The 24,737-nt window shown below is 39.4% G+C and overlaps 2 long non-coding RNA genes across 2 annotated transcripts; one reads left to right on the top strand and one right to left on the bottom strand.

Annotated features, from left to right (window-relative positions):
* Positions 1-9,492: 9,492 nt before the first annotated feature.
* On the bottom strand, positions 9,493-12,970 carry LOC138948838 (uncharacterized). The gene is made up of 3 exons (XR_011450095.1): positions 12,831-12,970; positions 12,190-12,282; positions 9,493-11,540 (listed from the first exon to the last, which is right to left on the bottom strand). It is a non-coding gene; the product is annotated as an uncharacterized lncRNA (long non-coding RNA).
* A 160-nt stretch (positions 12,971-13,130) lies between these two features.
* On the top strand, positions 13,131-17,456 carry LOC138948837 (uncharacterized). Its single transcript, XR_011450094.1, has 5 exons — positions 13,131-13,271; positions 13,571-13,732; positions 14,110-14,247; positions 14,832-14,989; positions 16,284-17,456. It is a non-coding gene; the product is annotated as an uncharacterized lncRNA (long non-coding RNA).
* The last annotated feature ends 7,281 nt before the right edge of the window (positions 17,457-24,737 follow it).

Raw genomic sequence — 24,737 nt, forward strand, 5'->3', positions numbered from 1 at the left:
AACACAAAATGAAACTTCTTCGCAAGAAAACAAGCTAGTTATCAGCATGAAGCAAAAAGGGGTCCATATTAGGAGCCCTTCTCCTATTCAAGGCTATATCGAGCGAGCGACTCCTCACCCGTACTCTTTAGCTCAATCAATGATCGTGATGCTGTGTATAGTCTCCAACACGGAGGCAATTATTTTATTCCGACCCAGGCGTTGCGGAGCTGCGACAATACACAGTTTTTACTGCTTAATTTCCTTTTGAATTTTAGCAAACTCAAGACCGTTTTAAATGGTGACATTTCACATAATCAGCGCGGGACACATCAATGAACATAATAGTTTAAGCTTAACAGTCCATTTATCGACAAGGAGGCATGTAGGATGAGATGAAAGTGGACGAACATGTTAAAATATGGACGACGGATCTACAGCAAATCTGCTCGTATGTTCGTTCACGTGTATATGTCTTGCTGAAAACCACACATGGACTAGATACATCCTTTATTCACCCACACAACCATAAATACAGGTTGTAGGTAGTTTCACAGAGACACAGTTGCTTTGAATGGAGAACAAACATCGTGTGTTGGCGGGAACGCTTTGTATATTGCTTTCGCGGTCCGGAGGTGCGCTCTCGGTATAGCCGAATATACGGCGTGAGGTAGGTCAACCCAAACAGAGTGATTATTTGGATGGGGGTGGGTGGGGAGGGGTAACAGGGTTGGAGCTGAGGGGGTGGGAACGTGGTGGGATAAATGTGTATAGCTCTTGACCCGTGCTTTACAGAGCTCTACAGACTGCTCAGCGCAAGGCGAGTGGATTGTACTGGAAGAAGAACACATGAAGCAGATGCCGCTGTGCGGACACTGGACGGCCCCAGTCCTTGTCCACGGCACGGAAACAAACATGATGAGCCTGGGCATGGATGTGTTGGATCTGATAGAGCCATACGATGCGGTGCTGCTGATGAGAGCTGTGCCTCCCTCAGCCACGGGGGATCTGGAAGTGTACCAGGTTTCCCCGGCGCTAGGTGCGTTATATATAGCAGAGATTGTCGGTATTATTACGATTTGAGTGCACCATATCACTAGCAGACCAATCAGTTATGATTCAAGGTTACCATCTTAATGTTATATCGGACATCGATCAACGGAAGGTTCCAGCCCCGTTTCCACGTTAAGCAAGCAACCCCGACTGACCCGCGCGGAGATGTTACAGCAAACAGACCTTACTGACTCGGACAATGACACACCTGTCTCAGTGTGGGGATGACAGACTTGACACTGGACCGACCGGAAAACGACTCGGCTTGCTTTAACGGACAGTTTCTTACTTTTAGTGATTTTGTCTTAAACAGATCCATCGTTGATTTGATTTTCTTCTTGTACACCTGTTTCGTGACAACGTTGTCCGTCGACTGTACAGCATTTTCATGTAGGTTTTTATTCAATGATTCAGTCAATAATTGATTGAATGATTTGTTACAGGCGGAGAGCCTTATTGGCTTCCTTGGTCTGTGTGTCTGTGTCTGGAAAGCATACCTCAATAACTGAACAACTTTTTATGGACATGGTGTTACGATGGGGTTTTACTGAAAGTGTCTGTGTGTAAATAACTATTCTATCAGAAATGCATGTCCTAACTCTGTTTACTAAGTCACTCCATTACACACACACAGCACTCAAACTAATCACAAAGACTTAAACAAGTTATTTCCCTTTGCCCTCGTACCTATATTTAAGTCATTCACACAAAATACATGTATGGCAATTCACACATAATCAACAGTCACTTGAATTCACTGAAATATAATAATAGATTGAGTAGTTACGTGGAGGAATATCTGTTCCTCGATGACGTCGTTTCAGTGTTTATCTTTGTGGATTCTCATCTCACTTGTTACTCACAGTTCACTTGTTACTCACAGTTCACTTGTTACTCACAGTTCAGTGGGTTCATTAACTTGATCCATATCACACTGTTACACGACACTTGAGATTGCCACAAGTTCTCAAACGTCGTATAGTTGTGTTCTTTTATTCTACGTCGCCCGTCTTCGCAGCAGCAGAAAACAACTCGTCAAATTGAGTTCGAGGATTTATTTAGCATTCCATACATACAACTGCACATCGTAGCAGAACTCAAAGTAGAAGCTTTTTTACATACAAATCGCGCTGGCCTATATAGTAAATACTCAATCTCGAGAATATTCCAGACCGAACATGATACAACTAAAATTAGATGAACTGCCCATGGACTAGAATAGTGACGTTCTCTGTGACGTACATCAAAAGCGCCGACGCACTTAATCCGAGCGAACGCCACGAACCCACGACTCAAAACAACGTGGTAAACAACTTGTTTTGACAGGACTAGAAAGTTCACCTGCATTCTCGTCCAAACATAAATATTGTGTTTACAAAATATAATATCGGTACTTTCCCACAAAGTACAAATAAGTCAACTACATGCAACACACAAAACTGAACCAAAGTTCAGCAACGGCAGCGTTTCCTAACATTACCCCCAACACAAGAAGAAATTTACCTAATTTCTTTCAATCATTGAAACGCTACCTGTACACATATTATGTATACATAAAAGATTAAAATCCAGGTATGTACATTAGTCTGTTGGAGAATGAACACAGTTTTACTCACATACTCGGCTGAGAAAATCCGCTCCAACATTGTCTGAACCCTTAATCGATTCCACTCGCATATCAAAGTTCTGCAAGTACATCACCCACCTCATGATACGATTATTTACAAACTTTGCAAAGTTCAGGTAGGTGAGGGGTTTGTGATCAGTCTGAAGCACGAATTTCACCCCTTGGAGGTAGAGTTCAAATTTCTTGATTCCCCACACGATGGCTAAACACTCTTTCTCCATGGTCTCCACAATCAAAGTCACAGTGGGGTCGAGATTTGGAAACAAAAATGGAAAACGTTTTTAATGATTTTAATGTTTTTCAAGCTAGAGCTTTAAACATTTTCACATTTCAGAATTCGATGACCTCTAGACATGGTGTAAGTCTGATTGACCGAAAATCAATTTCATGTTTGTTTATTCGTTTGTTTGTTTTTTTTAGCTGCGAATGACCCACAGTCACAGAATGATGCGTTGCAAACTGATGACACAAAGGCACCACATGACGTCATTTACTCGTCACACACTTCACCTGCTGCAGAATCCTCGTATGAACAAAACACGGAATCTTTTGTTCAAATCGACGTTGCAGCCAGAATCTCTAACAGCTACAACAACAGCACTGCCCGTTGCCTTCACGTTTTGACTCCAATATCTCAGCAATCCCACTATGTTGCACGGAACCAACGAGTCACCGTACACGTGCATGCTGGCATGGATGTACCGACCCATTCTAACGTCACTCCCAGCAAATGCCATGTGTGGCTGCAGTTTATTGGCGACCCGGATTCTGTCCTGCAGCTTTTTCAACTGGTACACCCCATATAGGGGAAAGGCTCCTAATATGGACAGGCTCCTTATATGGACCACCTCCTGTTCTGAAAAACTAACGGCGCTAGAGCGCTCAAAACAATTGTATTCGCTTTAGTCACCCTCTCTGGATAAGTTGCACATGTCAACACAGTTGTAGGAACACAAACGTCAAAACCGTTAGGCCTTTTCTGTTTTAACATGGAGGGGGAATCGAGACGAGGGTCGTGGTGTGTGTGTGTGTGCAGGGCCGGACTAGGCTAAGAGGAGGGGGGGGTTGCCAGTGGGGGTCAGGGGGCGAAGCCCCCTGAAGCTGATGGGTGGGTCATATTCTGAGATAGCAAAATGGTCGCTCCTTGCATGAAACGGCATAAAATACACAATAAAAAAAATGTTTTAAATAAGTGAGGTACATGTTTAGGCTAGAGGGGGGGGGTTGCGCAACCCCCATAACCCCCCCGGTAATCCGGCCCTGACTGTGTGTGTGTGTGTGTGTGTCTGTGTGTGTGTGTCTGTGCGTGTGTGTCTGTCTGTGCGTGTGTGTGTGTAGAGCGATTCAGACTAAACTACTGGACCGATCTTTATGAAATTTTACATGAGAGTTCCTGGGTATGATATACCCGGATATTTTTTTCATTTTTTCGATAAATGTCTTTGATAACGTCATATCCGGCTTTTTGTAAAAGTTGAGGCGGCACTGTCACACCCTCATTTTTCAATCAAATTGATTGAAATTTTGGCCAAGCAATCTTCTACAAAGGCCGGACTTTGGGATTGCATTTCAGCTTGGTGGCTTAAAAAATAATTAATGACTTTGGTCATTAAAAATCTGAAAATTTAAAAAAACTTTTTTTTACTTTTAAAACGATCCAAATTTACGTTCATCTTATTCTTCATCATTTCCTGATTCCAAAAACATATAAATATGTTTTATTTGGATTAAAAACAAGCTCTGAAAATTAAAAATATAAAAATTATGATCAAAATTAAATTTTCGAAATCAATTTAAAAACACTTTCATCTTATTCCTTGTCGGTTCCTGATTCCAAAAACATATAGATATGATATGTTTGGATTAAAAACACGCTCAGAAAGTTAAAACGAAGAGAGGTACAGAAAAGCGTGCTATCCTTCTCAGCGCAACTACTACCTCGCTCTTCTTGTCAATTTGACTGCCTTTGCCACGAGCGGTGGACTGACGATGCTACGAGTATACGGTCTTGCTGAAAAATTTCAGTGCGTTCAGTTTCATTCTGTGAGTTCGACAGCTTGACTAAATGTATTTTCGCCTTACGCGACTTGTTTTCCCTTTTGGCAGCGTTCACTCTAAATTATTCGCCTAAAACGGACTCGTTTCTGTTCACAGCAAAAGCTTTTATTACACAAAAATGGCTATATATGACAGCTAAGACCGTATTTGTTACATTTTAGCCGTGTTCACCCCGAGTTTCTACTGCAAACAAAAAATAATAGCAAAACTTGAAAGTATGTGTGAGTCCCCTAATCTGGACCCCCTTCAACAAATCGAAGAAATAAAAGCTAAAGGCAATTTTAATTAATTCATTCAGAAGCTTGCTGAAAATAACCTATAACTAGCCCTCGAGATTTAAAAACAAGTCGCGTAAGGCGAATTTACAACATTTAGTCAAGCTCAGTTGAACTCACAGAATGAAACTGAACGCATTGCATTTTTTCTGCAAGACCTTAACACTCGTATCATCGTCTGTCCACCGCTCGTGGCAAAGGCAGTGAAATTAACAATCCAGAAAAGCGCGGTAGCGGTTGCGCTGAGGAGGATAGCACGCTTTTCTATATCTCTATTCTTTTTAACTCTCTGGATGTGTTTTTAATCCAAACATATCATATCTATATGTTTTTGGAATCAGGAACGGACAAGGAATAAGATGAAATTGTTTTAAAATCGATTTCGGAAGTTTAATTTTAATCATAATTTGTATATCAATAATTTTCAGAGCTTGTTTGTAATGCGACTATAACATATTTATATGTTTTTGGAATCAGAAAATGATGAAAAATACGATAAACGTAATTTTGGATCGTTTTATAACAAAAATGTTTTAATTACAATTTTCAGATTTTTAATGACCAAAGTCATTAATTAATGTTTAAACTTCCAAGCTGAAATGCAATCCCAAAGTCCGGCCTTCGTCGAAGATTGGTTGGCAAAAAATGTCGATCGATTTGATTGAAAAATGAGGGTGTGACAGTGCCGCCTCAACTTTTACAAAATGTCGGATATGACGTCATCAAAGACATTTATCGAAAAAAAGAAAAAAAACTTCTGGGGGATATCATACCCAGGAACTCTCATGAAAAAGTTCATAAAGATCGGTCCAGTAGTTTACTCTTAATCGCTCTACACACACACACACACACACACATACACCACGACCGGTCCCTCGTCTCGATTCCCCCCTCTATGTTAAAACATTTAGTCAAAACTTGACTAAATGTAAAAATATAAGAAATAGTCTATTTTTGTGGAAGTTGATAATTTCACTTATTTTCACTCTGTTTTTGACAAGCTTCTTCAGTTTCCTGGTTTGCTTCAAATATTGCTCTCATCAACCAGAAACAGATAAATCTAAAGCATAGTTGAATTAGTCTGACTTGCACACTATGTTGTATCATGTTATTTAATATGAAGTATAGGGGGCTTTTTACAGTGATTCGGATCCTAATATGGACCATTTGTGATTGTTTCTGTATTTTATTTTTGCTGAAAGTCTATCAAAGCTTATTCACTCTAATTGGGCCTAACGGTTAACCTAATAGAGAAGGACTACCAAACACAAAATGAAACTTCTTCGCAAGAAAACAAGCTAGTTATCAGCATGAAGCAAAAAGGGGTCCATATTAGGAGCCCTTCTCCTATTCAAGGCTATATCGAGCGAGCGACTCTTCACCCGTACTCTTTAGCTCAATCAATGATCGTGATGCTGTGTATAGTCTCCAACACGGAGGCAATTATTTTATTCCGACCCAGGCGTTGCGGAGCTGCGACAATACACAGTTTTTACTGCTTAATTTCCTTTTGAATTTTAGCAAACTCAAGACCGTTTTAAATGGTGACATTTCACATAATCAGCGCGGGACACATCAATGAACATAATAGTTAAGCTTACCAGTCCATTTATCGACAAGGAGGCATGTAGGATGAGATGAAAGTGGACGAACATGTTAAAATATGGACGACGGATCTACAGCAAATCTGCTCGTAGGTTCGTTTACGTGTATATTTCTTGCTGAAAACCACACATGTACAAGATACATACCTTATTCATCCACACAACCATAAATAAAGGCTGTAGGTAGTTTCAAAGAGACACAGTTGCTTTGAATGGAGAACAAACATCGTGTGTTGGCGGGAACGCTTTGTATATTGCTTTCGCGGTCCGGAGGTGCGCTCTCGGTATAGCCGAATATACGGCGTGAGGTAGGTCAACCCAAACAGAGTGATTATTTGGATGGGGGTGGGTGGGGAGGGGTAACAGGGTTGGAGCTGAGGGGGTGGGAACGTGGTGGGATAAATGTGTATAGCTCTTGACCCGTGCTTTACAGAGCTCTACAGACTGCTCAGCGCAAGGCGAGTGGATTGTACTGGAAGAAGAACACATGAAGCAGATGCCGCTGTGCGGACACTGGACGGCCCCAGTCCTTGTCCACGGCACGGAAACAAACATGATGAGCCTGGGCATGGATGTGTTGGATCTGATAGAGCCATACGATGCGGTGCTGCTGATGAGAGCTGTGCCTCCCTCAGCCACGGGGGATCTGGAAGTGTACCAGGTTTCCCCGGCGCTAGGTGCGTTATATATAGCAGAGATTGTCGGTATTATTACGATTTGAGTGCACCATATCACTAGCAGACCAATCAGTTATGATTCAAGGTTACCATCTTAATGTTATATCGGACATCGATCAACGGAAGGTTCCAGCCCCGTTTCCACGTTAAGCAAGCAACCCCGACTGACCCGCGCGGAGATGTTACAGCAAACAGACCTTACTGACTCGGACAATGACACACCTGTCTCAGTGTGGGGATGACAGACTTGACACTGGACCGACCGGAAAACGACTCGGCTTGCTTTAACGGACAGTTTCTTACTTTTAGTGATTTTGTCTTAAACAGATCCATCGTTGATTTGATTTTCTTCTTGTACACCTGTTTCGTGACAACGTTGTCCGTCGACTGTACAGCATTTTCATGTAGGTTTTTATTCAATGATTCAGTCAATAATTGATTGAATGATTTGTTACAGGCGGAGAGCCTTATTGGCTTCCTTGGTCTGTGTGTCTGTGTCTGGAAAGCATACCTCAATAACTGAACAACTTTTTATGGACATGGTGTTACGATGGGGTTTTACTGAAAGTGTCTGTGTGTAAATAACTATTCTATCAGAAATGCATGTCCTAACTCTGTTTACTAAGTCACTCCATTACACACACACAGCACTCAAACTAATCACAAAGACTTAAACAAGTTATTTCCCTTTGCCCTCGTACCTATATTTAAGTCATTCACACAAAATACATGTATGGCAATTCACACATACTCAACAGTCACTTGAATTCACTGAAATACAATAATAGATTGAGTAGTTACGTGGAGGAATATCTGTTCCTCGATGACGTCGTTTCAGTGTTTATCTTTGTGGATTCTCATCTCACTTGTTACTCACAGTTCACTTGTTACTCACAGTTCACTTGTTACTCACAGTTCAGTGGGTTCATTAACTTGATCCATATCACACTGTTACACGACACTTGAGATTGCCACAAGTTCTCAAACGTCGTATAGTTGTGTTCTTTTATTCTACGTCGCCCGTCTTCGCAGCAGCAGAAAACAACTCGTCAAATTGAGTTCGAGGATTTATTTAGCATTCCATACATACAACTGCACATCGTAGCAGAACTCAATGTAGAAGCTTTTTAACATGCAAATCGCACTGGCCTATATAGTAAATACTCAATCTCGAGAATATTCCAGACCGAACATGATACAACTAAAATTAGATGAACTGCCCATGGACTAGAATAGTGACGTTCTCTGTGACGTACATCAAAAGCGCCGACGCACTTAATCCGAGCGAACGCCACGAACCCACGACTCAAAACAACGTGGTAAACAACTTGTTTTGACAGGACTAGAAAGTTCACCTGCATTCTCGTCCAAACATAAATATTGTGTTTACAAAATATAATATCGGTACTTTCCCACAAAGTACAAATAAGTCAACTACATGCAACACACAAAACTGAACCAAAGTTCAGCAACGGCAGCGTTTCCTAACATTACCCCCAACACAAGAAGAAATTTACCTAATTTCTTTCAATCATTGAAACGCTACCTGTACACATATTATGTATACATAAAAGATTAAAATCCAGGTATGTACATTTGTCTCTTGGAGAATGAACACAGTTTTACTCACATACTCGGCTGAGAAAATCCGCTCCAACATTGTCTGAACCCTTAATCGATTCCACTCGCATATCAAAGTTCTAGTTCTGCAAGTACATCACCCACCTCATGATACGATTTTTTACAAATTTAGCAGAGTTCAGGTAGGTGAGGGGTTTGTGATCAGTCTGAAGCACGAATTTCACCCCTTGGAGGTAGAGTTTAAATTTCTTGATTCCCCACACGATGGCTAAACAGTCTTTCTCCATGGTCTCCACAATCAAAGTCACAGTGGGGTCGAGATTTGGAAACAAAAATGGAAAACGTTTTTAATGATTTTAATGTTTTTCAAGCTACCCTGATAGCATGCTAACGTTAATTTAACGTTAATTTAACGTTTGCATGGTTAGATTTTGGTTTACGGTTAGCATTAAACGTTAAATTAACGTTAAATTAACGTTAGCAGAAAAACGGTTCTAAAGCAAACGTTAAATTAACGTTAAATTAACGTTAGCAAGCAAACCGTTTTCATGGCAAACCTTTTTTAAACGTTAATTTAACGTTTGCCTGAAAACCAATATAAAACGGTTTGCATTGAAACGTTAAAATAACGTTAAATAAACGTTTACACATAACCGTTCAATATCAAACCATTTTTAAACGTTAATTTAACGTTTGCCTGAAAACCAATATAAAACGGTTTGCATTGAAACGTTAAAATAACGTTAAATAAACGTTTACACATAACCGTTCAATATCAAACCATTTTTAAACGTTAATTTAACGTTTGCCTGAAAACCAATATAAAACGGTTTGCATTGAAACGTTAAAATAACGTTAAATTAACGTTGGCACATAACCGTTCAAAATCAAACCAATTTCAAACGTTAATTTAACGTTTGCCCGAAAACACAAAAAAAACGGTTTGCACTGAAACGTTAAAAAAACGTTAAATAAACGTTGACACATAACCGTTCAAAATCAAAGCAAAAGCAAAAAAAAAAAAAAAATAAATAAAATTGACATATTATATCAAAAACAAACGTTTAAAAAAAAATGTATTTGTAAAAAAAAATAATAAAAAAAAATTACCATAATGTAACGTTAAATTAACGTTAGTTTTATGTTTTATGGCTAACGTTTATTTCATGTTTTATGGCTAACCTTAAATTAACGTTAGATTTAGGTTAGTTTGCTCATCAAGATAAACGTTAAATTAACGTTAACATTTAACGTTAATTCAACCAAAATAAAACCATAATATAACGTTAAATTAACGTTAATTTAACGTTTACCGCTAATATCAATTTGACCAAAATAAAAGTATAATACAATGGCTGTTTGAACGTATTTTTCACGTTGAGTGCAAACATTAAAAAGAACCCCCCAAAAAACATAATCAAACGAATCATAAGGAAAATAATTTTATTTAATTTTTCATTTTGCTTTTTAAATTTTTTTCTTATTTGAAGATGCATTTCCCATAGTCTTTTCTGTCTGCTGTTGTTGTAGTGTTATATATGTAGCTAAAACCATGTTAAAAAAAGACAAGCAAACACCAACATGTAAAGTCAAATCAAAGTTTGAAAAAGGTTTTTGGTGAGAACGGTTAACTTTGCAGCTAACGCTATATGATCTTGTTGTATTACTTAATCCGGAGAGCATGCAGGCTGTTGATTTTTTTTTTTTTCATCTCTGTCTCATTGCAAGGATGGTACTGGCCAGGTCTCATATTTTGAGCCAAAGAGTGTACATGCTAACATAAAACAAAACAAGAAAAATAAATAAAACCATTAGAAACATGTTTTGACAATATGTTGTAAACATTTATTCATCATTCCTTGATATTTCCACAATATAAAAAATAAAAAATAAAACCATGATAAAAATGTCAAAAGTTGAATCAGTTCTAAAGTTTCTAGAAGTGAGTTTGGATATATATATATATATATACCACACTTTTAGGTTCTGTACCTAGAAAATTACCAATTCTATTCCATCTTTTGGGTTTAAAAAGTTCTTTGCAGATATATATATTATACATCCAAAATGATGCCACAAGAGACAAGGAAATATGAGGTTATTTGCAACACCACCAGCAGAGGAAGAAGTCGCTCACTTTGCAGCAGCAGATAAAAAGAATTGTTGAATTTGAAGCAGGAGCAGACACAGAAGTTGTTGAATGTGTAGTATCTGCAGCAGACAAAGAAGTTGTTGAATTTACAGCAGACGATATATTTGTTAAATCTGCAGCAGCACACAAAGAAGTCATTCACTTTGCAGCAGCTCCAGACAACAAGAATTGTTGAATTTTAAGCAGGAGCAGACACAGAAGTTGTTAAGTTTGCAGCAGGAGCAGCAGCAGACAAAAAAGTTGTTGAATTTGCAGCAGACGATATACTTGTTAAATCTGCAGCAGCAAACAAAGAAGTCATTCACTTTGCAGCAGCACCAGTCAACAAGAATTGTTGAATTTTAAGCAGGAGCAGACACAGAAGTTGTTAAGTTTGCAGCAGCAACAGACACAGAAGTTGTTAAGTTTGCAGCAGACGATATATTTGTTAAATCTGCAGCAGTAGCCATGGAAAAAGTTGTCGATACAACCAGTGCAGACGATGACATGTCTGCAATAGGCGACTTTGAAGATCTGCTCCACATGCTATGACACCTGCAAAGACAAAGAATGCAACAATCTTAAAACATAAAGAATTCAGTGTTATTTGAGAACTTCAGTGTAAACACTATAATTATGTCTTCTTTGTTGGTGTTCTTTGCTGAACATAGAACTGAAGGTAAATAAGGTTTAAATTGTCTTTGCATTATGCCAATATTGTTGAATTTACTTCTGTGAATTTGCTAACTTTGATAGCATCATTCTGTGTTTGAATGAAATGCTCTATGTCAATGCTGCCTGGCACGGACAACAGCCCTACCCACCCGTCCACCCCCACCCCACCTACACACACACAGAACACCTTCCCAAAAATGTTCCCCAGACAATGGAATGTCAGTTGGACCTTGACTAAAAATATGTATAGGTAAAGATGTCCCAGCTACAACAAATTGTTCTGTCAGAAGACCTCCTACATGTCGAAATGATGTGATGGCCGACCAGCCAAGAATTACATGTATCAATGACCCTATGCTGAGGCCTGACAATAACACTGCCTTCTCTCAAATATGATTTTCTGTTATATAATAATATGACTGCTGGAACATTCATCTTAATTAGCGTTAAACAAGGATTTTACCTGCAAACACACACACACACACACACACACACACACACAGTGACACACACAGTGACACACACTTACTTGGCCTCAACAGCCAGAATGTCGGGGTTGTACCTTGTAGTTTACATCCCTGTGAATGCTTTCTGTTCCATCCTCATGGTAATTCCTCCCACCCTGCAATGAAAGCATTGATGTGTGAATTGCATTAATTACAATAGTCTAAACACACTCAAATCTTTACTTGTTAATGAAGACAGAGAGATAGAGAGTGGGAATGGGGGGGGGAGGGGAGGGGGGGAGGGAGAGAGCAGTTGTCAATCAAACCTTTGAATAGATCATTTTCGAAAATTACTCCCCATGCCTCTCCTGAGATCTCTTATTTACTGTACAGTAATGCATTTGACCTGAAGCTGTAAGATTGAACAGTAAGTGCCCTGGGTGCACATGTGTGGAAAGTATCAGATTGAGAGAGAGAGAGAGAAATTTTCAGATTGAGAGAGAGAGAGAGAGAGAGAGAGAGTAACAGACAGAGTCTAGAGACAGAAAGACACAGAGAGAGACTGAAACAGAGAAAGAAAGAGACAGAAGGCAGGAAAGAAAGAGAGAGAAATCCACCTTTCCAATCGTTATGCATGATATTGCTTTGATATTTGTGACTCGTATGAAAAATAAATCAACAATCACAATGCCAACGGATCGTGAACTATGAATCACAACATTACCTGAATTTCTTCAGTGCTGAAAGTTCCATTTGCCATTCGCCTCAGCGTCACAAGATCTGTAGTGTGTATTCCTGATATGCTGAAGTGTAGCATGTTATCTTATACATGTATCAGCAGTCACACTGACTTTGAAGTTGCTAGCGTGTTAAAAACTGTTACAGAAACTTTTTTTATTTCGATTCCAGTTCCACAGTGAAAAGTTTGAGACTGAGAGTAATGTCCCTTGGCGATCAAGGGAGGTCACTCAGAATTTTCGTTTCTAGTTATCGAAAGACGTAACGGCAAGTTGTGCTGATGAGGAAGATTGGAAACTGGCACTGGCAGAACTTTGCAAGAGCACTATGATACACCAACAGAAACGAACCAGACTGGACAGTCCAATACTAAGACCGAAGGCGCAAGACATAACTGGACTGGTTTCAAGATTTTTACAAACTTTGAGTGAGTATTCGTATTGTCTATGGAACTTGGAAGATAGATTTGCTAATTATTGAGACTAGATCAGATGTATTTTTTATCTCTTGGAATACATGACTGCATGATGAGACTAAAAAGTTTGCTTTGTTTCTTAGGTGTGTGTGTGTGTGTCACTGTGTGTGTGTCACCGTGTGTGTGTTTAGGTGTTTGCTGTTTTTCTTTATTGTTGTTGTTCAACTTGTTGCCTGAAATGGTGATTTTAACTAAGAATCCTTTTATGATTCTGTTGTGCATATATAAATAAATAGCTTTTATTCTTTCAGATTTATACCACAAAAAAACTGTCTGCATTTGGTGGGGAGGTGCCTTAACTGGTCAAAAGAAAAGTGAGCTGATTGATGGCATGGCCGTTCATCGCATTTGGATGGGAAAAGGCAAAACCAATTTCCATTCTTAAACAAGCTGAAGGTTTGCATTGGAAAACAGTAAGTGGGTTTTTTAAATGAGTTTTCAATGTAACTGACAGAACAATTTGTTGTGTAATTATTATATAATCAGTTGTGTAATGCTTGCAAAACACACACACACACATGTACACACGCATCCCCCATCCCACCGGCCACCCCTTTCCACATGTATACATTACATACACACACAAACTCCAATTTGAACTGTACCTGTTTCAGTGGTGGACCTTTCTGGTGACCTGTAATTACTCAACTGTCTGTTGGAACATATTAGGGAAAATAATCTATCAATGTGCTTTTGTAAATTTGTTGGTTAAATCAGAATTACTTTCAATTCTGTTTCCAGTCCTTTGTGCAAATTCGTATTATTATTAATTGGACATTATTTCTTTCAGATGAAAAAAATCCTGTCTACAATCGGAGAGAGAGAGGTGGCAATGGGAGGGGGCCACAGTCTGAAGGATGGCTGTACCAAAGCATGCAGTTGGAAGGGGACAACCCATCAAGGTTTACAATTATCAGCTTTGAAAGCAGTGAGTACAATTTGGTACATGTATAATTATTGCTTGCAACAGACCCACAACCCACCCACCCCCCCCCCCCCCCCCCCACACTCATATAAATTCATATATCAACCGTTTCTGTTTCAGTGATGGACTGGTATGATGAACTTTTCTGTGTTTAAGTTTAATAACATTTAGGAAAACATGTTGTCATTCTGTGCTTGTTTGTTTTTGTTTTTGTGATAAGGCCTAAAAAAAAAAATAGGTGTGGTTACGGTAACCCGACCTACCCTATTTTTTTGGGCCGACCCTATAACTTTTTATTACATTTGTCAAAAAACAACCAAAAAAACCCAAATAAACGAGTGCAGAAAACGCAATGAAAGCGAAAGCGCCCGAGTCGCACACTTATTTCCCTGTCAACTAGGTTTAATTTGTACACGTTAGAAAAAAAAGTTTAAAAAAAAAAGTGATTGCCTACCTTCCTACCCTATTTTATTTTGGCTATGTTACCGTAACCACACCTATGTTGTTTTTTTTTGTGCCTAACTGAGAATCCTTGTTCTCATTCCTGTGCACATGACATGTATTTATATTGACTTTTATTCGCTCAGATAACAAACAAGTCTGCAATTGGTGGGAAGGTGTCTGGACTGGTGGGAAGAATGATGAGTTCATTGATGACAGATGATTGTACCAAAGTCATTCAATCAGAAGGGGGAAAAACATCGAAGTTTCCATTGTCTGTGCTGAAAGTTCACACTGTTGACCAGTAAGTGAATTGTTTAACTCAGTGTCGTCTTTTTTACATTTAGTCAAGTTTTGACTAAATGTTTTAACGTAGAGGGGGGAATCGAGACGAGGGTCGTGGTGTATGTGCGTGTGTGTGTGTCTGTCTGTGTGTGTGTGTGTGTAGAGCGATTCAGACTAAACTACTGGACCGATCTTTATGAAATTTGACATGAGAGTTCCTGGGAATGATATCCCCATACGTTTTTTTCATTTTTTTGATAAATGTCTTTGATGACGTCATATCCGGCTTTTCGTGAAAGTTGAGGCGGCACTGTCACGCCCTCATTTTTCAACCAAATTGGTTGAAATTTTTGTCAAGTAATGTTCGACGAAGCCCGGACTTCGGTATTGCATTTCAGCTTGGTGGCTTAAAAATTAATTAATGACTTTGGTCATTAAAAATCTGAAAATTGTAAAAAAAGAAAATTTTTTATAAAACGATCCAAATTTACGTTCATCTTATTCTCCAACATTTGCTGATTCCAAAAACATATAAATATGTTATATTTGGATTAAAAACAAGCTCTGAAAATTAAATATATATAACAATTAATATGAAAATTAAATTTTCGAAATCAATTTAAAAACACTTTCATCTTATTCCTTGTCGGTTCCTGATTCCAAAAACATATAGATATGATATGTTTCGATTAAAAACACGCTCAGAAAGTTAAAACGAAGAGAGGTAAAGAAAAGCGTGCTATCCTCCTCAGCGCAACTACTAAACCGCTCTTCTTGTCAATTTCACTGCCTTTGCCGTGAGCGGTGGACTGACGATGCTACGAGTATACGGTCTTGCTGCGTTGCGTTGCGTTGAGTTTCATTCTGTGAGTTCGACAGCTACTTGACTAAATGTATTTTCGCCTTACGCGACTTGTTTTTTTCCTGTGGTGCTTAATTTCAATATCAGTTGTGTAATGCTTGCAACATACACACACACATACACACACACTCTCTCTCTCTCTTTCTCTCTTGTTACAAATTGGGCTGAGACTTTTGATTTTGCATATATGTGGACTTGCGCCTGTGTGTGTGTGTGTATGCGCGCCTGTGTGTCTGTGTGTGTGTGTGTCTGTGTGTATGTGTGTATACATGGGTGTGTTTCTTAGTACATGTATTGTATGTGTTTGTTACTGCTAATGTGTGTGTATGTTTGTTTGTAAGTGTATGTTTTTGTTAGTGTGTGTGTGTGTGTGTGTGTGTGTGTGTGTGTGTGTGATTTAGTTTGTAATCCCAGCCATTGACTAAGAACCATTTTTCCTTCTCTATCCCAGGTTGGTATCCTGCATAAGATTATGACCACTTCAAAGTCAGGGAGCTTGGCCTGGCCACATAGTTCAAACAGAAGTTGAACTCCCTCACCATTACCATCATCATATTCTGTGAGGTGGACTTCACCTACGACCAGAAGTTTGACCAGCGTCAAAGAGCGAGTGCAGGCAGCTGCTAGTGCTACAGGACATCATTGCGCGCCATCTCACTAACAAGATTCAACACCTTTGCTGACCCACAGCTTCTGAATGCTGTGTTTGCAAAGCAGCCCGGCATCAAGCCTCATTTACATGGGTGCCATCATTCAGGACTAACACCAACAGTTCATAAACAAATATTCACTGTGCACACACGTTTGGCAAAGTGGTGCAGAAAACATGCAGTCTTGCTGCTTGTTAATTTTTATTCATCGATGATTGTTTTTCATCTAGCTACTCCACAAAATATGTTAATATCTTTTGTGATAGCAAGAATCTTAATGAAATGAAGCAGAGCGCTATTTTAAGATCTGAGAAACAAAGGGACGTAATTGCTCTGCTATATGACATGTGCAACAAGAGTAAGTGAGATTATGTGGAAGCAATTTTCTTGGCACCTGTGAGAATAACACGCTTTGGAATGAACAAGAGACTTTACATCCTTGTCACACGTGTATGCATTAATAGCGCTTACATCCCTTTGTTTCTCATATTTTGTGCTACTGACTTGCTTGTATTATTGATTGTGCAAATACTTTGTATTGTTTTCATCTCTGATTTTGTCATTAACAGTGATCGCTGTCGATAATGAGTTTGCACAGCCCTATGGTATTTACCTTGATGAACCCATACCAACGCATTGTGATTGAAATTCTTAATTGCTGATCCTGTTATCGCCTTCTGATGATTTTTTTTATCAAGTTCAAACTAGTCAATGTAGCGTTACTTCAATGAGATTAAGTCCACACATAATTTTTGTCTGCCCGATTGATAATACTATGCTGTGGTATTTTACTGAGACTGAAAAATGTGTTGTAATATTTTTTTAGTTCACATTTTCATGTTTTAGCAATTGAAGGAATTTAGTATGCATTGTTCAACATTTTAAAAGTGTTACTGTTATTAAATTAGTATTCACTTATTGAATTGGTAAAGACCTCAACAATTTAAATTTTAAATAAAATTTGTGATCTTGAATTTTCTGTGCATTAATTCAAATTTGTATTTGCAAATGTTATTTTAATGTTTTCAGGAGAACGTAAATTTAACGTTTGCATGTTAACGTTAATTTAACGTTTGCATGTGAACGTTAATTTAATGTTTGCATGTGAACGTTAATTTAACGTTTGCATGTGAACGTTAATTTAACGTTTGCATGAGAACGTTTGATTATGGTTTTGTTTTGGTTAATTTTATGTTTGCATGCAAACGTTAAAAAAACGTTAAATAAACGTTAATAAAACGTTTTATTTTGGTTATTTTTATGTTAGCAAAAAACGTTAAAAAAACGTTAAATAAACGTTAATAAAACGTTTCTTTTTGGTTTTATTTTGGTTATTTTTACGTTAGCAATAAACGTTTAAAAAACGTTAAAATAACGTTAATCTAACCGTTATATTATGGTTTGATTTTGGTTTTATTTTGGTTATTTTTATGTTTGCAAAAACGTTAAATTAACGTTAATTTTAACGTTATATTATGGTTAGATTAACGTTAAATTAACGTTAGATTAACGTTAAATGTTAACGTTAATTTAACGTTTTATCACATGAGCAAATTAACGTTAAATTAACGTTAGCGGTAAACGTTAAATTAACGTTTACCGCTAACGTTAATTTAACGTTAATTTAACGTTAGCATGCTAACTGGGTAGAGCTTTAAACATTTTCACATTTCAGAATTCGATGACCTCTAGACATGGTGTAAGTCTGATTGACCGAAAATCAATTTCATGTTTGTTTATTCGTTTGTTTGTTTTTTTTAGCTGCGAATGACCCACAGTCACAGAATGATGCGTTGCAAACTGATGACACAAAGGCACCACATGACGTCATTTACTCGTCACACACTTCACCTGCTGCAGAATCCTCGTATGAACAAAACACGGAATCTTTTGTTCAAATCGACGTTGCAGCCAGAATCTCTAACAGCTACAACAACAGCACTGCCCGTTGCCTTCACGTTTTGACTCCAATATCTCAGCAATCCCACTATGTTGCACGGAACCAACGAGTCACCGTACACGTGCATGCTGGCATGGATGTACCGACCCATTCTAACGTCACTCCCAGCAAATGCCATGTGTGGCTGCAGTTTATTGGCGACCCGGATTCTGTCCTGCAGCTTTTTCAACTGGTACACCCCATATAGGGGAAAGGCTCCTAATATGGACAGGCTCCTTATATGGACCACCTCCTGTTCTGAAAAACTAACGGCGCTAGAGCGCTCAAAACAATTGTATTCGCTTTAGTCACCCTCTCTGGATAAGTTGCACATGTCAACACAGTTGTAGGAACACAAACGTCAAAACCGTTAGGCCTTTTCTGTTTTAACATGGAGGGGGAATCGAGACGAGGGTCGTGGTGTGTGTGTGTGTGCAGGGCCGGACTAGGCTAAGAGGAGGGGGGGGTTGCCAGTGGGGGTCAGGGGGCGAAGCCCCCTGAAGCTGATGGGTGGGTCATATTCTGAGATAGCAAAATGGTCGCTCCTTGCATGAAACGGCATAAAATAAACAATAATAAAAAATGTTTTAAATAAGTGAGGTACATGTTTAGGCTAGAGGGGGGGGGGGGTTGCGCAACCCCCATAACCCCCCCGGTAGTCCGGCCCTGACTGTGTGTGTGTGTGTGTGTGTCTGTGTGTGTGTGTGTGTGTGTGTGTGTGAGTCTGTCTGTGCGTGTGTGTGTGTAGAGCGATTCAGACTAAACTACTGGACCGATCTTTATGAAATTTTACATGAGAGTTTCTGGGAATGATATCCCCGGATATATTTTTCATTTTTTCGATAAATGTCTTTGATGACGTCATATCCGGCTTTTTGTAAAAGTTGAGGCGGCACTGTCACACCCTCATTTTTCAATCAAATTGATTGAAATTTTGGCCAAGCAATCTTCGACAAAGGCCGGACTTCGGTATTGCATTTCAGCTTGGTGGCTTAAAAATTAATTAATGACTTTGGTCATTAAAAATCTGAAAATTTAAAAAAATTTTTTTTATAAAACGATCCAAATTTACGTTCATCTTATTCTTCATCATTTCCTGATTCCAAAAACATATAAATATGTTTTATTTGGATTAAAAACAAGCTCTGAAAATTAACAATATAAAAATTATGATCAAAATTAAATTTTCGAAATCAATTTAAAAACACTTTCATCTTATTCCTTGTCGGTTCCTGATTCCAAAAACATATAGATATGATATGTTTGGATTAAAAACACGCTCAGAAAGTTAAAACGAAGAGAGGTACAGAAAAGCGTGCTATCCTTCTCAGCGCAACTACTACCCCGCTCTTCTTGTCAATTTCACTGCCTTTGCCACGAGCGGTGGACTGACGATGCTACGAGTATACGGTCTTGCTGAAAAATTGCAGTGCGTTCAGTTTCATTCTGTGAGTTCGACAGCTTGACTAAATGTATTTTCGCCTTACGCGACTTGTTTTCCCTTTTGGCAGCGTTCACTCTAAATTATTCGCCTAAAACGGACTCGTTTCTGTTCACAGCAAAAGCTTTTATTACACAAAAATGGCTATATATGACAGCTAAGACCGTATTTGTTACATTTTAGCCGTGTTCACCCCGAGTTTCTACTGCAAACAAAAAATAATAGCAAAACTTGAAAGTATGTGTGAGTCCCCTAATCTGGACCCCCTTCAACAAATCGAAGAAATAAAAGCTAAAGGCAATTTTAATTAATTCATTCAGAAGCTTGCTGAAAATAACCTATAACTAGCCCTCGAGATTTAAAAACAAGTCGCGTAAGGCGAATTTACAACATTTAGTCAAGCTCAGTTGAACTCACAGAATGAAACTGAACGCATTGCATTTTTTCTGCAAGACCTTAACACTCGTATCATCGTCTGTCCACCGCTCGTGGCAAAGGCAGTGAAATTAACAATCCAGAAAAGCGCGGTAGCGGTTGCGCTGAGGAGGATAGCACGCTTTTCTATATCTCTATTCTTTTTAACTCTCTGGATGTGTTTTTAATCCAAACATATCATATCTATATGTTTTCGGAATCAGGAACTGACAAGAAATAAGATGAAGTTGTTCTAAAATCGATTTCGGAAAGTTAATTGTTATCATAATTTTCATATTTTTAATTTTCAGAGCTTGTTTTTATTGCGAATATAACATATTTATATGTTTTTAGAATCAGAAAATAATGAAGAATAAAATGTAATTGTTTTTGGATCGTTTTATAAACAAATAATTTTAATTACAATTTTCAGATTTTTAATAACCAAAGTCATTAATTAATGTTTAAACTTCCAAGCTGAAATGCAATCCCAAAGTCCGGCCTTCGTCGAAGATTGGTTGGCAAAAAATTTCGATCGATTTGATTGAAAAATGAGGGTGTGACAGTGCCGCCTCAACTTTTACAAAATGTCGGATATGACGTCATCAAAGACATTTATCGAAAAAAAGAAAAAAAACTTCTGGGGGATATCATACCCAGGAACTCTCATGAAAAAGTTCATAAAGATCGGTCCAGTAGTTTACTCTTAATCGCTCTACACACACACACACACACACACACATACACCACGACCGGTCCCTCGTCTCGATTCCCCCCTCTATGTTAAAACATTTAGTCAAAACTTGACTAAATGTAAAAATATAACAAATAGTCTTTTTTTGTGGATGTTGATAATTTCACTTATTTTCACTCTGTTTTTGACAAGCTTCTTTAGTTTCCTGGTGTGCTTCAAATATTGCTCTCATCAACCCGAAACAGATAAATCTAAAGCATAGTTGAATTAGTCTGACTTGCACACTAAGTTGTATCATGTTATTTAATATGAAGTATAGGGGGCTTTTTACAGTGATTCGGATCCTAATATGGACCATTTGTGATTGTTTCTGTATTTTATTTTTGCTGAAAGTCTATCAAAGCTTATTCACTCTAATTGGGCCTAACGGTTAACCTAATAGAGAAGGACTACCAAACACAAAATGAAACTTCTTCGCAAGAAAACAAGCTAGTTATCAGCATGAAGCAAAAAGGGGTCCATATTAGGAGCCCTTCTCCTATTCAAGGCTATATCGAGCGAGCGACTCCTCACCCGTACTCTTTAGCTCAATCAATGATCGTGATGCTGTGTATAGTCTCCAACACGGAGGCAATTATTTTATTCCGACCCAGGCGTTGCGGAGCTGCGACAATACACAGTTTTTACTGCTTAATTTCCTTTTGAATTTTAGCAAACTCAAGACCGTTTTAAATGGTGACATTTCACATAATCAGCGCGGGACACATCAATGAACATAATAGTTAAGCTTACCAGTCCATTTATCGACAAGGAGGCATGTAGGATGAGATGAAAGTGGACGAACATGTTAAAATATGGACGGATCTACAGCAAATCTGCTCGTAGGTTCGTTTACGTGTATATTTCTTGCTGAAAACCACACATGTACAAGACACATACCTTATTCATCCACACAACCATAAATAAAGGCTGTAGGTAGTTTCAAAGAGACACAGTTGCTTTGAATGGAGAACAAACATCGTGTGTTGGCGGGAACGCTATGTATATTGCTTTCGCGGTCCGGAGGTGCGCTCTCGGTATAGCCGAATATACGGCGTGAGGTAGGTCAACCCAAACAGAGTGATTATTTGGGTGGGGGTGGGTGGGGAGGGGTAACAGGTTTGGAGCTGAGGGGGTGGGAACGTGGTGGGATGTGGTGTGATAAATGTGTATAGCTCTTGACCCGTGCTTTACAGGGCTCTACAGACTGCTCAGCGCAAGGCCAGTGGATTGTAATAGAAGAAGGAAACGTGAAGCAGAAGCCGCTGTGCGGACACTGGACGGCCCCTGCAGTCCTTGTCTACGGCACGAAAACAAACATCATGAGCCTGGGCATGGACGTGTTGGATCTGATAGAGCCATACGATGCGGTGCTGCTGGTGAGAGCTGTGCCTCCCTCAGCCACGGGGGATCTGGAAGTGTACCAGGTTTCCCCGGCGCTAGGTGCGTTATATATAGCAGAGATTGTCGGTATTATTACGATTTGAGTGCACCATATCACTAGCAGACCAATCAGGTATGATTCAAGGTTACCATCTTAATGTTATATCGGACATCGATCAACGGAAGGTTCCAGCCCCGTTTCCGCGTTAAGCAAGCAACCCCGATTGACCCGCGCGGAGATGTTACGGCAAACAGACCTTACTGACTCGGACAATGACACACCTGTCTCAGTGTGGGGATGACAGACTTGACACTGGACCGACCGGAAAACGACTCGGCTTGCTTTAACGGACAGTTTCTTACTTTTAGTGATTTTGTCTTGAACAGATCCATCGTTGATTTGATTTTCTTCTTGTACACCTGTTTCGTGACAACGTTGTCCGTCGACTGTACAGCATTTTCATGTAGGTTTTCATTCAATGATTCAGTCAATAATTGATTGAATGATTTGTTAAAGGCGGAGAGCCTTATTGGCTTCCTTGGTCTGTGTGTCTGTGTCTGGAAAGCATACCTCAATAACTGAACAACTTTTCATGGACATGGATATATTAACTCTTGGGTGTATTTGTTTGGTTTGTTTTCTGTTGATAGGCTTCGTGCAGACAGCGGGTGGGGGAATTAACAATCTGAAAGAAAGGGACGCCTGGGTTCACGTTGCAGTGCCGCCTGGCCAAGTGGTTATGGTCAGTCTGGTAGAAGTCCTGCTGCCACTACAGAGACCAAATCAGGATCGTTTGGAGCTGCACGTGCAAGACATGCGTCACCATCACAACAGTGAAAAGGCCTCACACGATGGGCCGACATTGAGCACAGGTCACCAACAGGTCAGTGACATCACGTGGGACACCAGTCATGATCCTTGCAATTCCCGAATTTCAGACACGCAGCGAGACACGCTTGACCCTGATCGGATTCGAACCGGCTTCACACAACAAAATTTGCACGAAGTAAACAACCGGAACAGCGGCGTCCCGATTGAGAATAGCCACGGCTGGGACAACTGGCAGACTGCCAGCGTTGATCAGAATGATGCCACAAACAAGAACGGCGTGGACAACGGGCAGAGCCACAGGAGAAGCCAGGCCCCTGTCACTGATGAAATCCGGAATAATGCCCCAAGGCAGGCCTCTGACATTGACGTGAACAGTAAAGATGCCCCCACACTGACCAAGCCACAATGGACAGTGTGTGCTAATGCCAGAGAGCTGCCCAAGCCACGAGTGTTCACTGACGTGGCCGCAATATCAGTTCGCTTGCGCAACTTTCGAAGTGGGTACCAAGAAAGTCGGATCAAACCCCCTCCAGCCTTCAAACTCCTCTTCTCTTTTCACAATGTGAGTTCGTTATGCGAGGGACACGCTCCCGTTTATGCAGTCATACTCCCTTTATGGGGGATGCATGCTTGGTATTATTGTGTTTCTATAATCCAACTAACAATGACTTGGTACCTTAAAGAACACAAACTTGTTAAAAAGCCAGCTGTATGTTCAGTTTGTCTTGAAAACCGGCACCACAGATCGGAGTGTGAGAGGGAGGTTGTGTGCCGGGTGTCCTGTCTCATGTCTCCCACACTCTGACATACAGGTAAGTGTCACCCAATGAACAGACGTTTTTCATTTCTTTAATTCGTCTATTCGTTACAACCGTTAGTACCCAACATTGGTACTTGATCGTTATGGTGAAATTCTGAAAAAACAAACAAAAACCATACTCAGAACATTTGTGAAACAAAATACTTTTCCAACTCAAGGGAAGTAATCAAAATCACACTCACTAAACCACCTTGAAGTGGAGTACATCAAAAATGAAATGAACAAATATCCAAAAAATAGAACAGTGTACGATTTCCAACAATTGAGAGGTTTTAGGCAGTAACTCTTCTGCAAACTCTTGTTAGAGCGTCTTTGCTATTAAATAAACTTTTCTCAACGAAAAATAGATCTACAATGATGTTAAACTGCCCACAGTCAGTCGCTGACGTAACCACAACCAAACTGGCATTTCGAGTCGCGAAATCTAAATACAAATGAAAGGCATCAAAACCAACCTAAATCAAAGTCTTGGTCATATAAAACCTAGAATATAATAATACTGTTATCCTCATATATAAAGAATAAGATTGCTTACTTGTTGTGTTTTACGGGTTTTGCCGACAGAGCTAGGAACTAGCTGCTGCCCGGTTTGGCAGACGACACTTGCGAAAGCGAGGTCAGAACATTACAATTTGCGGATCGTAGCACAATAGGAACGAAACGAAAGTAAAGATAAATTCTGGTTACAGTACA

Source organism: Littorina saxatilis, linkage group LG15, assembly GCF_037325665.1.
Source record: "Littorina saxatilis isolate snail1 linkage group LG15, US_GU_Lsax_2.0, whole genome shotgun sequence".
NCBI classification, from domain to species: Eukaryota; Metazoa; Mollusca; class Gastropoda; order Littorinimorpha; family Littorinidae; genus Littorina; species Littorina saxatilis.